Source organism: Typopeltis vanoorti, chromosome 14, assembly GCF_054136105.1.
Source record: "Typopeltis vanoorti isolate ZY-2024b chromosome 14, IOZ_Tvanoo_1.0, whole genome shotgun sequence".
Taxonomy (NCBI): domain Eukaryota; kingdom Metazoa; phylum Arthropoda; class Arachnida; order Uropygi; family Thelyphonidae; genus Typopeltis; species Typopeltis vanoorti.
In genome coordinates this window covers 110,639,534-110,656,143 of record NC_143562.1, presented here as the reverse complement: position 1 = coordinate 110,656,143, position 16,610 = coordinate 110,639,534, and the positions used below count along the sequence as shown (strand labels likewise).

The following is a 16,610-nucleotide window of genomic DNA, read 5'->3' as shown; positions in this document are numbered from 1 at the left end:
TACTTGCTCAATAGCTGACACAAACAAGCCACAAATCTGCCAATGTTGCTTCATTTTGACACAAGCAAGCCATAGACAATTTGGCAAAACTCATGTGGTCATCTTGATATTTCCTAGGTATGTGATCAAGTCTAACATAGTTTTCTCATCAAGCACCCCAACTCCCTCCGATCTTTTATTATTTGTTCACCAGTTTCATCTCTGGTCATTTAGTGCATTTGATGTGAGTAGATATTTTCTTTCTAAGTGTTTGGGTACTCAGGACTTTCACTTACTCTTCCTTCCAAACCATAAATCCCATATACTCCCACTCTTAGAATTCTTACTAAATAGCTTAAGGAAATTACAACATACAATAGAATATACATTAAAATAACTTTTAATACACTTCCAATATTTCGGCAACATCATGTTGCCATTATCACAGGAACTTAAATCCAAGACATGTGCACGCAAGCACAACACACAGTAAATGAGGAACGAAGCAAGAAGCTATTCTTTCTCCTAAAAGTCCTGATGGTGTCCCCTAGCAGTACATGTTGGTATTCTTGGCCGAGTGAAATGAAGGTTTTCTGATGTAGGTTTCCCAAATTTGGGACAGTCTCATGCAACCAAATTTGTTTAGGTTTGGATTGTTTCTTAGGGCTGAGGCTGATTCCATGAAAAGCCTTTCGTATTTGAATTTACTATGGTGTATTATCGTGGCTTTTTTCCACCATATTCTATGGTAGGAATCCAGCCCATGGTCTGCAAGACCAGATTGGCTGTATTGGTGAAACTGGATGTAGTTCTTGTGTTCTGAAATTTTGATATTAGCTGTCCTGCCTGTTTGGCCAAAGTAGGACAACTTACAGCTGCAAGGGACTTGGTATACACCAGGTAAGTCTTGGGGTGGGGGGGGGAAGGTTGGTCTTTAGTGGAACGGATAAGGGATGCCAATTTTTTATAATGTCTGTAACAAGAAGTAACACATTACTTTTAGGAGAAAGAATAGCTTCCTGCTTCGTTCCTCATTTCTGTGTGTTCTGCTTGCATGCACGTGTCTTTTATTTAAGTTCCTGTGATATTGACAACGTGATGTTGCCAAAATATTGGAAGTGTATTAAAAGTTATTTTAATGTATATTCTATTGTATGTTGTAATTTCCTTAAGCTATTTAGTTATTATTATTATTATTATTGTTCCGGGCAACTACAAGGAGTCGACTCGAGGGAAGCCCTAACATCATGTCAAGAACAACTATTCGACATTAACACAGTATCTATCATACCTTGCCTTGAACTCATTCACAGTTGTAGCACCCACAACAGACTCTGGAAGCTTATTCCACTCATTCACCACTCTCCAAGTAAAAAACCTAGCTCTAACACCCTTGTCAACCATGCTCTTGTCCAGCTTCCATGCATGGCCCCTGGTCCTCCCACCACCAGTCATATTTTCAAAACTATCTTCTGGATCAATCTTGTAGAAACCCTTCAGTAATTTCAATGTCTCAATCATATCACCCCTCCTTCGCCTATCGTCCAATCTCTGCAACCCACAAATCTTCAACCTATTCTCATAAGGTTCATTCCACAGACCTGCTATCATCTTGGTCACTCGTCTCTGGATCCTCTCCACTTCCTCCCCATTACGAAGAAACCCTGGTGCCCATAACTGGGCACAGTAGTTAAGATGGGGTCTTATCAAGGTTCAATACAGAGGAACAACAACTTATTTGTCTCTGCATGTTAAAGTATTTTTCAGAAGCCAAGTGATTTGATGAGCTGATTTAGTCACTTTTGCAATGTGCCCCCTAAACTTCAGTTCCCTATCCACCAACACTCCCAAATCCCTGGCCTTATCAATCTCTTGGAGTACGGTTCCACCAATGCGATATACTGCTGCTATTCTTTTCACCCCAAAGTGCATAACCTTACATTTTGCAACATTAAATTGACATCCATTTTTCCTAGCCCAGTCCTCCAAACTATCAAATCATCCTGTAACATTTTGACATCCTGTGTAATCACAATTGCTCTACCCAACTTTGCATCATCAGCAAACAAGTGAACACGTCCTCTCAAATATCTTCCAATATTATTGATGAACAAATTGAAAAGCAGTGGTCCAAGAACAGAGCCCTGCGGCACACCACTAGTCACAAGCCGTCTTTTAGACTCCACTCCTGCATAAACCACTCTCTGGTATCTCTCCTTAAAACACCATTCTATCCATCTCACGAACCCTATATCTATCCCCATCTGCTCCAGTTTACTGATTAGGGTTCCATGTGGTATCCTGTCAAAGGCATTGGCAAGATCCAGTAGTATCACTGTAAATCCATTACCCCTATCCAGTTCAGCCGTCACTGTGTTATAGAACGTGAGCAAGTTACTGAGGCATGATCTACCCTTCACAAAACCATGTTGTCCCCCATACAATATTCCATTTTCATCTATCCAATCCTGTATTCTTTTCTAGACTAATTTCTCTAAGACCTTAACAATGATTCCTGATATGCTAATCGGTCGGTAATTTACATCAGCAGTCTTGGAACCACCTTTATGCAGTGGAACTATTTTCCCCTCTTTCCACCCACTCGGGACTAACCCAGACCCGAGACTCAAGTTAAACAAAATGGTCAAGGGTACTGACAATTCTTTAGCTGCTTCTCGTACGACACGAGCTGGTATACCATCCAATCCTATGGATGTATTGACATCGAGTTTATGCAATAGACTACTCACCTCCACTTCGTTCACCATAATTCCCATGTAATCTACTGGTTTATTCGTTTCTGCAATGTCACCACCTGGATGATATATACTAGCAAAGTGCTCACTCAGTAACTCAACTATATCAACTGATTCAGTTACCTCCCTACCATCGGCATTCTTTAAAATCATTCTGCCATGTACATTTTTCCTTTTACTTGCTACATATCTAAAAAACTGTTTAGGATTCTCTTTAGCCTGCATGGCCAATGTTCTTTCGTAATCCTTTTTTGCTTTTCTTACCACACTCGTTACCCTTCTGGCCTGCGCTTTATACCTTTCATGTGCCTGCTGGTCACCTTTCTCCTTAAATTCCCTCCATAGTTGTTTTTTTTTTTTTTGCAGCTCAAGCTTAATGGTGTTATTCATCCATTTAACCCCTACTTGATTTATTATTCGGACTCTAGGTATATAGTCAGCCATTGCTTCATGCAAACACTTCTTAACTGCCTCCCATGCACTGTCAACTTCTAGTCCTTGCAGTTGTACTTGCCATGGCACTGAACCAATCAAACTCCTAAGCTTGTCATACTTACCAACCCGAGAATTCCACATGTACTCTGTCTTAATTGTAAATTCCACATCTTCAGCCACCTCCCATGTCAAGACCCTATGATCACTCTCACCAACTGGTGGCAATGTGGTGATATTTGTTACAGCCAAATCCTCAGATGTAATTACTAATTCAAGCACTCTCTGACCCCTAATATTTTCCATTACATGCTGTCGCAGATAGTTATCCCATAATAACCGCATAAAATCCAATTCCTTCTTCCTGTGTGTCCTCTCCTCACTCCAATCAATGCGACCATAGTTGAAATCTCCCATAATAATTACCCTCCTTCCACTCATTTCTTCTATTTGCTTGTGCATACTGTCACCACCATCTTTTCCATCACCTGGTCAGTAGCAGCACCCAATTGCATATTTAGTTCTGCTAGCCACAATCTCACACCAAATGGCCTCAAATGTGCTCTTTTCTCTATCCTACAATTCAACTTCTATTCTCCTTGACTGTAGCTCATCAGCTATCATCAACAATACTCCTCCCCACACTTTATTCTCCCTGTCATTCCTGAACACACTATATCCATCACACTGAATCCCACTAGCTATATCATCTACAGTCAGCCATGATTCACTAATATCAATGACCTGTGGTCTGGAAGTACCAACCATGACCAAAAACTCTTCCTTCTTGTTCCTAATACTCCTAGCATTAGTGTACATGAATTTAAGACCCCCATTACCCCTAACCCTACCTTGATGCGTTATATTAACTATCCCACCCTGATTTGTTGTCCTTATTCACTCGGGCATATTATATTCATTCATACATTCAACTGCCTCCCTAAGGACTGTATATCTATCAACCCCCTCCTCAATAAATCTAGTTTCCCTGAATTTGCACATCCATTACATTCAGCAACACTTTCTCAAGTCTCCTTACACCGTAACCATTCAAATGCAAGCCATCCATCTTATATAGATCCTTTCGCCCATCAAACTCACTCCACACATCCACAAATTCCACACCACTCATCATACATAACCCACGCATAAAGTCATTCGCAATTATGGCCCTCCTTTTAAACATTTCACTGTCATACAGTGGCAAAAGACTAATCATTCTAACTCTCTCACTCTTTTCTTTTGCTATTTCAAACAATTCATTCAGGTCTTCTATCATTTCCATTTTATCTCCTTTCAAATCATTCGTACCTACCACAATAATCATTTCTTTCACCCTTTCCTTTTGCTCTCTAATAGACTCAGTTACATCCTTTATGGTCGCACCAGGTTGGTACGATTTTGTCAAATCCTCTACTAACACACCTCATACTAACGAGTCTCCATACAGCACTCTCCTTCATTTTGTTCATGTTCACACTCATATGCCTATTTTTCCTGTCATACTTTTTATTACTGGCTGGTTCAATCAGTCGACTTTTGCTCATATGCTCTAGCTGCTGTTTTGCCCTTTGTATCGCACCATTCAACAACGCGATCTCACTCATTGTATCTATCTCATCTTTTTTATTCTCTGTAAAACCATTAATACTATCATTCACACTTTCTACATTCGCACTCTCACAATTCTCTGGTACAACCTCGCCGTTTCTTGTCATATCCCTATTTTCTTCATTCTGAAGTTTAACAAAAATATCACGCTCACGATCCGAAATACACTTCAATTCCTCATTCTCCCTACATTTTCTACACACATTCACTCCTTTATTATCATTTAACCGCACTCTGCAAAGCGTACATTTCGCAGATAGTACACTGAATCATCTCCTTTACATTACTGTTCTTGAAAGAAGATGGCGAACCATCATTACTGGCCGCCATTTTCCTTCATACTGGAGCCATACTAGTAACGTATTTTATCAAATTATAAATTATAAACACCAAAAACACACAGACAGACGCACTAACAAAGCAAGGCAAACAAAACTACACAATATTAAAGTAAATTTATCAACGATAACTGAAAATAACGCTTATCTCATCAGGAGCTTTCATGAACACTACACACTACGAATCCCTCTAGCGGCGACTTCCCGACATCAATTATGTTATAAAACACTTTAGTACACTAACTACACTAATAAAACTACCATAATATACTAAAATTACACAATTAAATCTAACAAAATATTAATAAATCAACAAAAATCACAAATCTTTCAGGAGCTCTCCGACAGTACGTCCTTTCATCAGCTAGCCTCGACACCCCAATGGCTAGCAAGAAGCTTAGTAAGAATGTATAACCAACGTCTAAGTCTTCCCACAAGAAATACAATAATCCACGGAGATTCCATCGCACGTAAGGCCTGACGTTACGGTAAAATGAAGTTGAAGCTATCAAGACAACTGAATTGTCTCACTTTCCTAAAACACTGCTGGGATAACCAGGTAATCCCACTCTGTCAAATTCAAGCGCTGTTTCATTTCCCAAGAGGCTCTCTGTATTTATAACCATGCCAGCCAAGCTTTGCTCAGGGAACAAATCGCCGCTACTCTCCATTACCAGTGTGATGCTAACTCAGCTATCCAGGCACTCGAAGATGTGCTTTCCAGCACCTTAAACCACGAGATTTAGCCTATTTTATATGACATCTCGTGCACTGCTGCAGACAAACAATTTAAGAAAGTACAGGAACGACACATCAAAAAATTTGATAATTTAAAAAAGAACTCTAACTCCAAACCACAACTTCCTACCAACACAGTAGTCAACCTTTCATCAATTAGTTTGAAACCTGAAGCACTAAATACCCTCTCACGTGGCCACAACTTCGCTATTGCACCCAGAAGAATACCTGCTGAAGACATTCTGTTACAAATTGAATGTGGGATTCGATACCTTACAAACCACGTCACCAACAATATTAGACAGGATGTAGCTTGTGTTCTGACCAAATCAAAACCACCAAAAACCAACATGCCCAATAAGGAAATTAAATCTCTGCAAGAATTAAAGAAAAACAAGGAAATAATAATCACCAAAGGGGATAAAGGGAACGCCACAGTATTGCTTAACCAAAAGGATTACACAGGTAAGCTGAATGCTCTATTGTTACTCTATTGTCAGGCTACTTACCACCCTATTGAGTACAATCCCACCAACTCACAAATTAGAAAACTCCACAGACTCCTTAAGCAGGTCACTTCTTGGCTTGTAGAAGTCACTAACAAATTAAAACCGTTTAACTCCATACCCAGACCATATATTGACTCCCAAAAATACATAAAGAAAATGTGCCGTTACGTCCCATAGTGGATGGCATTGATTCCCCAACGGCCAAAGCCTTCACACACTATACTGGCAACACCCCTACACACACAAAAAAACTCAGCCCACTTCAAAGCCAGCACAGAAAACCTTATACTCAAGCTGACATAATGGTTAGTTTTGATGTCTCCTCCCTATTCACAAATATCCCACTCAAAGAATCCTCAGAGCTAATCCAAGCTAAACTTCCTGCCGATATCACCCTATTTCAGTTCACAATGAACGCAGGCTATTTTGTTTGGCAAGGAAAATTCTACAAACAAATAGAGGGGACAGTCATGGGTTCTCCACTCTCTCCCCAACCTTGGCCAACTTTTATATGGAGACTTTTGAAGAGAAAGCCTTAAACTCTGCCCCACAAAAACCAACCATATGGCTTCGCTATGTTGATGATGTGTTCACTATTTGGCCACATGGCTCCGACAATCCCCCCCCCTCATAATAATATGCAGTCATTAAGACACTACAAAACAGGACTAAACTTATCTGTTCAAATGACAATGCCCTAACCACAGAAAAAAACCACATTCTCAACACTTTCTCAGCCAATGGCTATCCCCCTCAAAAAATCCAAAACATATTGAAACCAATAAACCACAACACCCTCTCCGCAAAAATTACTCTAAATCCATCGCCATTCCCTATATCCGAGGCACCTCAGGAAAAAAATTACAAAAATCCTAAATAAACATGACTTACTTCTTGTTACAGACCTTATAAAAAATTGGCATCCCTTATCCGCCCCACTAAAGACCAACCTCCTCCCTCCCTAGACCTACCTGGTGTAGGTCTAGGGAGGGAGGAGGTTGATACCAAGAGAATACCAAGTCCTTTGCAGCTGTAAGTTGTTCTACGTTGGCCAAACAGGCAGGACAGCTAATATCAGAATTTCAGAACACAAGGACTACATCCGGTTTCACCAATACAGCCACTCTGGTCTTGCAGGCCATGCGCTGGATTCCCGCAATAGAATACGATGGGAAAAAACCACGCTAAGTCACCATAGTAAATTCAAATATGAAAGGCTTTTCATGGAATCAGCCTCAGCCCTAAGAAATAATCCAAGCCTAAACAAATTTGGTTGCATGAGGCTGTCCCAAATTTGGGAAACCTACATCAGAAGACCTTCAAGCCCAATCGGCCAAGAATACCAACATTGCCTGCTAGGAGGTACCATCAGGACTTTTAGGAGAAAGAATAGCTTCCTGCTTTGTTCCTCATTTACTGTGTGTTGTGCTTGTGTGCACATGTCTTGTATTTAAGTTCCTGTGATAATGGCAACGTGACGTTGCCGAAATATTGGAAGTGTATTAAAAGTTATTTTAATGTATATTCTATTGCAGTGCTTCCCAAACTTCTGGATGTCAGGGCCCCCTTTACAAAAATTAAAATATTTCATGGCCCACCTCGAAAAAAAAATCGTAATAGAGAGATATATTATTATAATATTTATTGCATTTATATTCAATACAAAACATACACAGCGAATATTGCAAAAATCAAATGCATGTATTACATTTTTTGCCTCTTACCGTTTGGTTCTGAAGACAATGCGGGCTGTTCTGGTAAAATATGAAATACTGTCCTTTTTTTTTTTTTTTTTTTTGAGTGTATTTCTGCTTCTGATTGTTCATGGGAATTTTTTTTTTTATTTTTTTATCAGCCACTTCTGCATCTTACGGTTAAATTTTTTAATGTAGAATAGGTCAAATAATATCACCACTTACCGATACTGGCACACCACAGACTGATAACAGGAAATTAGTGAATATTACCTGAATAAGGGAATTCCCGGACCAGGAACATTTTTCTCTTTTGTGACTTTTCTCCCTTTACGGTAATAAACCTAACACGAAACAGACAGCACAGGCAGGTTATTAAAACGTGCATATGATTGGTGCAGTATTAACAAAAGATCACGCAACCGAAAGATAAAAGCATAGCTGACAATTGAGTTGAAATGCTAACTCTCTTCAACCGAATTCCATATGTGAAACTGCCATAACATTCATTATATATATATATATATATATATATATATATAATATATATATATATTACTTAGTTTTAACACTTGTACGAATTTTAACACGTTCGGTTGAATTTTATTGTTGCCTTGGGAAATCGAACTCACACACATCTAATTAATAACAATCGTTTTTAGTTAGATACTGTGTTTGCCCATGCAACATATGGTTTTGTTTCAGTCTATACAGCATAGTTTCTGTATGAGGGGAAATGTGATTCATTAATTAGTGTGTTTTTATCCCAGTTGTCTGTAATTGCACTATTTGTTGAGAAATACATTACACAGACTCCTCATACCTTATTCACTGGCATAATAAAAGTACTTGTTTTTATTGCCTCTGCAGTATAGTGGTTGTTAGGGAGGGGTGTTGTTTACCACTGGATGCAAGTTACTATCTCCCCACATGAACTTGTTTAAGCTTTTTTTCATGTGTGAAGTATATGCGAAACTTTTATTGGTAACAGAAAACTAGCTCGGATGACAGTGATAATATAAAATGAGTTTTGATATGTATATAAAGTCAATATCAACAGTCCCTGATTATGAGAACGCGTGATTGATGAAAGGGACAGGGAGATTTGAAGCTTCCCTGGAGAGCATTTGAAGTAAATACAATTAACCACTGCTTTGAAATTAAACATATGAATAAACAATATTTACTAATATTCATTAAGCACCGAAATACGCAGGAAGCAAAGTTTGTGAACCAACACCAATGTGCGAATTTTTCCATTAAAATATAAAAAATAACAAAAAAGAAATAATAAAAGTTAAATACGTTTCTTTTAAAATAAAAAAAAATCTACTTAGTCTTAAAACATTTTAAATTTGTTTTCATTATTTCACGGCCCCCCCTGAACAAAACCTACGGCCCCCAAGGGGGCCGCGGCCCACAGTTTGGGAAGCGCTGTTCTATTGTACGTTGTAATTTCCTTAAGCTATTTAGTAAGAATGTATAACCAACGTCTAAGGCTTTCCACAAGAATCGTAGAATTCTGTTTTCACATTTGATATGGTGCACAAAAACCTCTACAAAAGGAAATCTGCTAAATATATAATCTTCCTCCACTTAACAAACATACTCTAATTATTTTCACATAACCTCAAATCCTATTTATAGTTTTGCCAATGAGAGTACACTCCATTCCTCTTCTTCATTTGACAAATTAGTTCTCAAATGATTCAGGCTTAAAGCTCTTCTATAACCAATGCATTAAACAGTAATCATCTCACCATTCTCAAGTGAAGTAAAGATTATCCATTAAATTTCAATAATACCAAAATCCAGTTTTATTCCTTGAAAAATATCTTACTTTACTTCCACTCACTTTGATAATATTCAGTCAGTCAAGTTTTTTCTTCTTTGATTGATATTCACATCAAGCCACTATAGTCTCTGCTAATTCAAAAAACTTGCATCCAATTTTATTCCAAACACAACTTCTTTCCTACAAAACTCCTAGTACTTTATAAATTCCATATACTCCCAACCTTAGAAATCTGTTTTCACATTTGGAGTGGTGCAGAAAAACGTCCAAAAAAGGGAAATCTGCTAAACACATATCCCAACCACTAACACCATACAAATACATTCTAATCACTTTTGCATAAATGATGTGTTTATAGATTGTGTCTTTTTTATAGATATTTTTACTGGGAATGCTTCACCAAAACAGAAGCACTGTACTTCAAATTTCCTCTATGAAGAGTGAGGAGCTGTAGTCAATGTTCACACTTCAACTTCAAACTTATTAAACCATTTTCTTTCATTCTATGTAGCTCAGTTTTTTTTATATCGTTTTATCCAATGAAAATACCTCCAGTTCTAGAAACAGTAACAAATTCCTTCTTACTTATTAATTACTTGCAGCAACAGCATTATCATGTTATAGATTAAATTGAGATTTCTAAAGTGTGGCTTAATGAAAGAAAAAAAATCATCACCTTTCAAATTATAAAAACTAAACTAAAATCCTTTCACAATGTATCTAGTATTCAGAGTTGCTTTGTTGTTCTTCTTCAAGAATCACATGTCAACATAATTTTAAAAAAATCCGATAGTTTTTAAAAGTGAAGTTTTTTTTTTTTAGTTTCCCTTGCTGTTTAGAAGTAAAATTCACTTCACAGAATGAATGCATTTAAGGCTTCTCTCTCTACTGAACACAAAAAATCTCTTTATACATATATATAAGAATTTACTTTACTTAACATATATAAGAATGTATAATGTTATTTGTAGTACTCTGTGATCCTTCCCCATTTCCTAGAATTGCTCATTATGAACTGAAATAAATAGTAATCAAACAAATTGTTATTATGTATCTGCCAAGCTCTTGATGGAGCATGCAACTTAAGCAATATTAATAATGTCATTCCAATAAATATTTTCAATGTTCAGCTGGTGCAAAAATAGTAAGAAAATAATAAGAAAAAAATAAGAAAATCCTGCAAACAAAAAGAAATGTTTAGTGTTAGTTTTGGTACTGTATAGCACTGTTGAAGTAGGTTTTACCTTTACTGTACTTTTACATGAAAATAAATAAATAAAATAAATAACTATAGATACAGGCTCCCAAAGTGAAGATATTTAATTCTCAACATCTTCAACGGTTCAAATATGAAATAAAGCTAATTATGTAGAAATATCTGCAGTCAACTCTTTCTCCCCACCACTGAAAAAAAAATACTTTAATGGCATGTACATTGTAATTTTGGCTAAAGAAAGTCTAACATGGTATTAATAAAAGTTTCTAATTCAGTGGCTGGTATGTGTATGATACTGAATAGGATAGAAGTAAATAAACAGGTAAGTTGTGAATATTGTAATTTATTATTCATATAATATAATAAAAGCCCAGTTAAGTTCATACTGATGGTGAAAGGGATGAGGGAAAGAAAAAAGCAAACATTAGATAATTGCAATGCTGAAACGAACTTTGACATGTAAAGATAAGGATATCATTTTGCATCTTTACAAGGCCTTGATAAGACCTCCCGTGGACTACTGTGCACAGGTCTGGTCTTCTGGTTTCCATTGAGATTCTGATGCAGTGGAGAGAGAGTGCAAAGAAAAGTGTTAAAAATGATATCAGGATTGTGAAATACTAATTATTTACAGAGAATGATACTGATTTACAGAGGATAATTCCAACGCTGAAATGTACTTTGACATGTAAATATGTCATTTTGCTTCTTTACAAGGCCTTGATACATTCTCACTTGGACTACTGTGCACAGGTCAGGTTTCTTTGTTTCTGTGGTGATTCTGATATAGTGGAGAGAGAGAGAGAGCAAAGAGGGTGTTAAATTATCAGGATTGTGGAATACTGATTATGAATACAGATTGAGAATTTGTAGACTACAGAATCTAGCAAAGAAGAGAAAGAGAGGGTGATAGGATAGAGACTTGCAAACTTCTAAAAGGGTCATACAGGATTTTAGTTGATGAAATTTTTCATTTTATGGAGGTTGCAAAAGGACAAGAGGGCATCCTTAGAAGCTGAGAATGAATGCCACTAAGAAGAGGATGAGACCTAGATTTTTTTCTCACAGAGTGGTGCATAATTGAAACGGATTGCCAATGGATGTTGTGTGTGTAAAAGCAGTGTGAATGAAGTCAAGAACAAGTATGACAGCTGGTGCATACAGTATGTGGCCTCCCTCAATGAGGGCCTGACTTAATGAAAGTCTCTCTTAATAATAATAATTAGTATTGTGTGGAATGACTGCATAAAGAGGAAACGAAAGCATGGAGAACAAAGACCAGTCAGGAGAAGAATACTATGCCAACAATAATATTGAAACAAAACATGAAAGTGTGAATTTTTAATAATCCAACCACATTATTATTATTATTCAGTCCTCCATGGAGTCAAAAGACTCATCGTGGGAGGTCCTTCCTAAGAAACACAAAGTCTATCAAGACTAATTGAGGGAGATCCCTCCTAGGAAACACAAAGTCTATCAAACCACTTCTTAAACGCATTGACCATTTTCGCTCTCGATACTCTATCAGACAATGCATTCCATGGTTCAACAACCCTCCATGCAAAGAAACCACTCCTCACCCTCTTTCTCACAGCTTCCTTTCATGACTTCCAGGGATGGCCCCTTGTCGTGACTCCTTCCCGCTGTTCAACCAAGTGAAAGACTCCCCCAGTGTCAACCCTGTAACCACCTCTCAACAATTTAAAAGTCTCAATCATATCACCTCTCCTTTTGCTATCCACTAAACTCTGCAGACCACATTCCCTCAGCCGATCCTCATAACTAATATTGTACAGTCGTGACACCATCTTTGTTATCTGCCTTTGTACCCTTTCCACAGTTAATTTATTCCCTTCAAATCCTGGGGACCAAATCTGAGAACAATAGTCAAAGTGTGGTCTAATCAGAGTCTTATATAATGGAATGAAAACCCTTTTATCTCTGCAGGTCAGTGAATTATTGAAGCAAACCTCTGTTACCTTCACCACCTTTGCCCATCTATCTAGCGCACTCAAATCCTCCAGCAGGGCTACCACATCTGCACTATTACTAATAACCCTTCCCAGCTTCGCATCATCTGCAAACAACTGAATATCCATTGCAAACCACAGACAATGTCATTGATATAAAGGTTAAACAATATAGGTCCCAGGACTGAGCCCTGTGGAATCCCACTTGTAACCTTCTGCCTCTTTGATATTGCTCCACCATACACAACTCTCTGATATCTATCAGACAGCCAATCCTGAATCCAGTTGATCAATCTGACATCCAGACACATGTGCTGCAACTTGAATATCAGCTTATCATGTGGCACCCTGTCAAATGCATTTGCTAAGTCTAGGAAAATGGCAGTATATGCCTTTCCCTCATCTAATGCTCTTGTAACTTTATTATAAAATGCTAGCATTTTGCTAAAACAAGAGTGCCCCTTCACAAATCCATGTTGACTCTCAGAGATAACATTACCCTCATCTGCCCAATGCTATATACAGTCCCTCACTACTTTCTCCAAGATCTTACTAACTACTGATGACACACAAACTGGCCTATAATTAGACACTTCTAGTCTGCTACTGCCCTTATGCAATGGCACTATCTCACCTTCCCTCCATTCCATGGGCACCTTTCCCGCAGCCAGACTTTCATTGAAAAGCCAGGTAAAAGGCACTGTCAGTTCCCTAGAACATTCTCTCAAAACTCGTGGTGAAATACCATCGAGTCCTATGGCTTTAGTGACATCCAGAGTACTCTTATGTGGAACACACTCTCCTCCTGCACCTCTAAACCTCGAACCTTCCCCATCCGTCTAGTATTCAAATTGACATCTCCAGGATGAAATACTCCAATAAACTGTTCATTGAACAATTCCACTATGTCCCCTGCATCAGTCACTCTATTCACATTTTTATCCCATAATGTCATTCTTCCACAGTAATTACTCCTCCTACTGACCACATAGCTAGAAAATTCCCTAGGATTTTCCTTGGATAGGTCAATCTTTTATGATATTCCAGTTTCGCCTTCCTTATCATACTAGTCACTCTCCTGGCTTGTGTCTTATATTCTTCATGCATCTCCTCTTCACCTGTCTCCTTATATCTCTTCCATAGCCTCTTTTTCACATGCAGTTCCTGTTTAATATTGTTTGTCATCCACTTTACTCCAAATTGTGTCCTCTTCTTCACTCGTGGAATACAGCTTACCATTGCCGCTAACACATGTTCCTTCACAATTTCCCAAGCACTAATGATATCCCGGCCTTCCAATTCCTCCCTCCATGAAACTTCTCCAAGTTGACATCTAAGACTATTATAATTACCTGCTTTATAATTCCACATACGTTCCCATTTCTTTGATACTGCTGCATGTCTATTTATTTTCCAAGTCAAAACCATATGTTCACTCTCTCAAAATGGTGGGAGAGATGTCATCAACTCTTCTGATGCTATAACCAAATCCAAAACTCTTGAACCTCTTGTTCCCTCTGTTACATGTTGCCCAAGACATTTGTCCCTCAAGAATTATAAAAATTCCTTTCCCTTATTGCTACATGCATCTTCCTCTCCCCAATTTATACTGCTGTAGTTAAAATCTCCCATAACAATTATTCTTCTTGCACTTGTCACATTCAACTGCCTCAACATCTCCTGGTCCCCAACATCTATGCTCCTTGGTCAGTAGCAACACCTAACTAAATATCCTATCTTGCCCACCTCCATCTCACACCATATGCTTTCAAAATCATTAGTGTCACAGCCTTCCAAAGCCTCCACTCTTAGAGGACATAGGTAATCACTTATCATAAGCAGTACTCCACCATCATCACCCTTTCCCTTAATATCCTGCCGAAAAATTCTGTCCCCAGCAACTTCTATTCCTGTTATTATATCCTCTTCTGTCAACCACGTCTCGGTGATCCCAATAATCCCAATACTCTTAACGTGGTATTGTTGGTTTTTGGTAGCTTGGTGTGTCTGTGTGATTTTTGGTGTGATTTCCGCTTTATTTATACTAGTACTTTAAAGATACGATTGGTAGTGTAGCACATGGTACCAATGCGATGAAACCCAATGATGTCCAAAACTTCACCATCTCTGTTCAAACACTTTAATGTAAGGGAATTCGTTCAGTGTAACATGTGCGGGATGTATGCTTTCCCGAAAGAGGCTGGAGTTTGGAGAGATAATGATAGTGGTGGGAGACTGCGCTGAAAGTGTAAGGAAAGTGAGGAATTGAAGTGTCAGGTCCAGAGATTGTTGTTGTAGAAAGAAGACAGAATGTGAAAGAAAATATGGTTTGATAGGAAATTGCGATGTTGTACAAGATAGCAATGAGGGCGGTGATGAAAGAGAGAGTGAACGTATTTATACAGAGAGAGAAAATGGTTTGAACAATGAAAAAAATCAGGAATTAGTTGTGCTGAGTGAGATCGCGTGGTTATGAGGAGTAATACATACAGAGAAGCAGTTGGAGTGACTGCAAAACTCTTTCCCGAACGCCTCGGCTAACGTAAATAAGCAAGTGTATGAAATGAAAAATAAGCGTATGATTGGGAGTGTTTCAGAAATGAAGGAAAGAGTGTTGTATGGTGATTCGCTAGTAAGAGGTGTGTCAAATGAGAGTTTGACTAAATCATACTTACCGGGTGCGAAAATTAAGGATGTGAGTGAGAGTATTAGAGCACAAAAGCAAAGGGTGAAAGAAATGATAGTCGTGGCAGGAAGAATGATTTGAAAGGAGATAAATTATTTGATATGAGAGAGGACTTGAAGGAATTATTAGAGGTAGCGAAAGAAAACAGTGACAGAGTTAGGATAGTGAGTCTGTTGCCCCGGTATGACAGAGAAGAGTTTAGAAGGAGGGCCATAATCGCAAATGATTTTATGCGCAGGTTATGCAGATGGTGTGGTGTGAAGTTTGTGAGCATGTGGAGTGGGTTTGATGAGCAAAAGGATTTGTACAAGATGGATGGCTTGCATTTGAATGGATTTGGCATGAGAAGACTGGAAAAAGTGTTCCTGAACGAAATGAAAGTAGATGTGCAAAATCAGGGAAACTAGAACTATTAAGGAGGGGGGGGGAGGTGGATATGCAGCCATCAGTGAGGCAGTTGAATGTAAGAATGTATATAATGTACCCGAGCCAGTACGAAGGACAAGAAATCAGAATGGGATAGTTAGTATAATGCATCAAGATAGGGGTGGGACAAATGGACCTCTGCATTTTATGTATACTAATGCCAGGAGTATTAAGAACAAGAAGGAAGAATTTTTGGCCTTGGTCGGCTCTTCCTGGCCACAGGTTATTGGCATTAGTGAAACATGGCTGACAGACGATGATATAGTTAGTGGGATAGAATGTGTAGGTTATGGTGTGTTCAAGAGGGACAGAGAGAATAAAATGGGCAGGGGGGATAGCTAATGAACTGAATAGAAGGAGGGTAATTATTATGGGGGACTTCAATTATGGTAACATTGATTGGAAGGAGGACAGGACACATGTGAGGAAGGAAATGGATTTTATTCAGTTATTAAGG

The 16,610-nt window shown here is 38.3% G+C and overlaps 1 protein-coding gene across 3 annotated transcripts in view; it reads right to left on the bottom strand.

Moving 5' to 3' along the window:
* The window catches only part of LOC150099834 (leucine-rich repeat-containing protein 49-like), an 853,241-nt gene that overhangs the window by 557,889 nt on the left and 278,742 nt on the right, over positions 1–16,610 (bottom strand). The gene's annotated exons all lie outside the window — the stretch shown is intronic.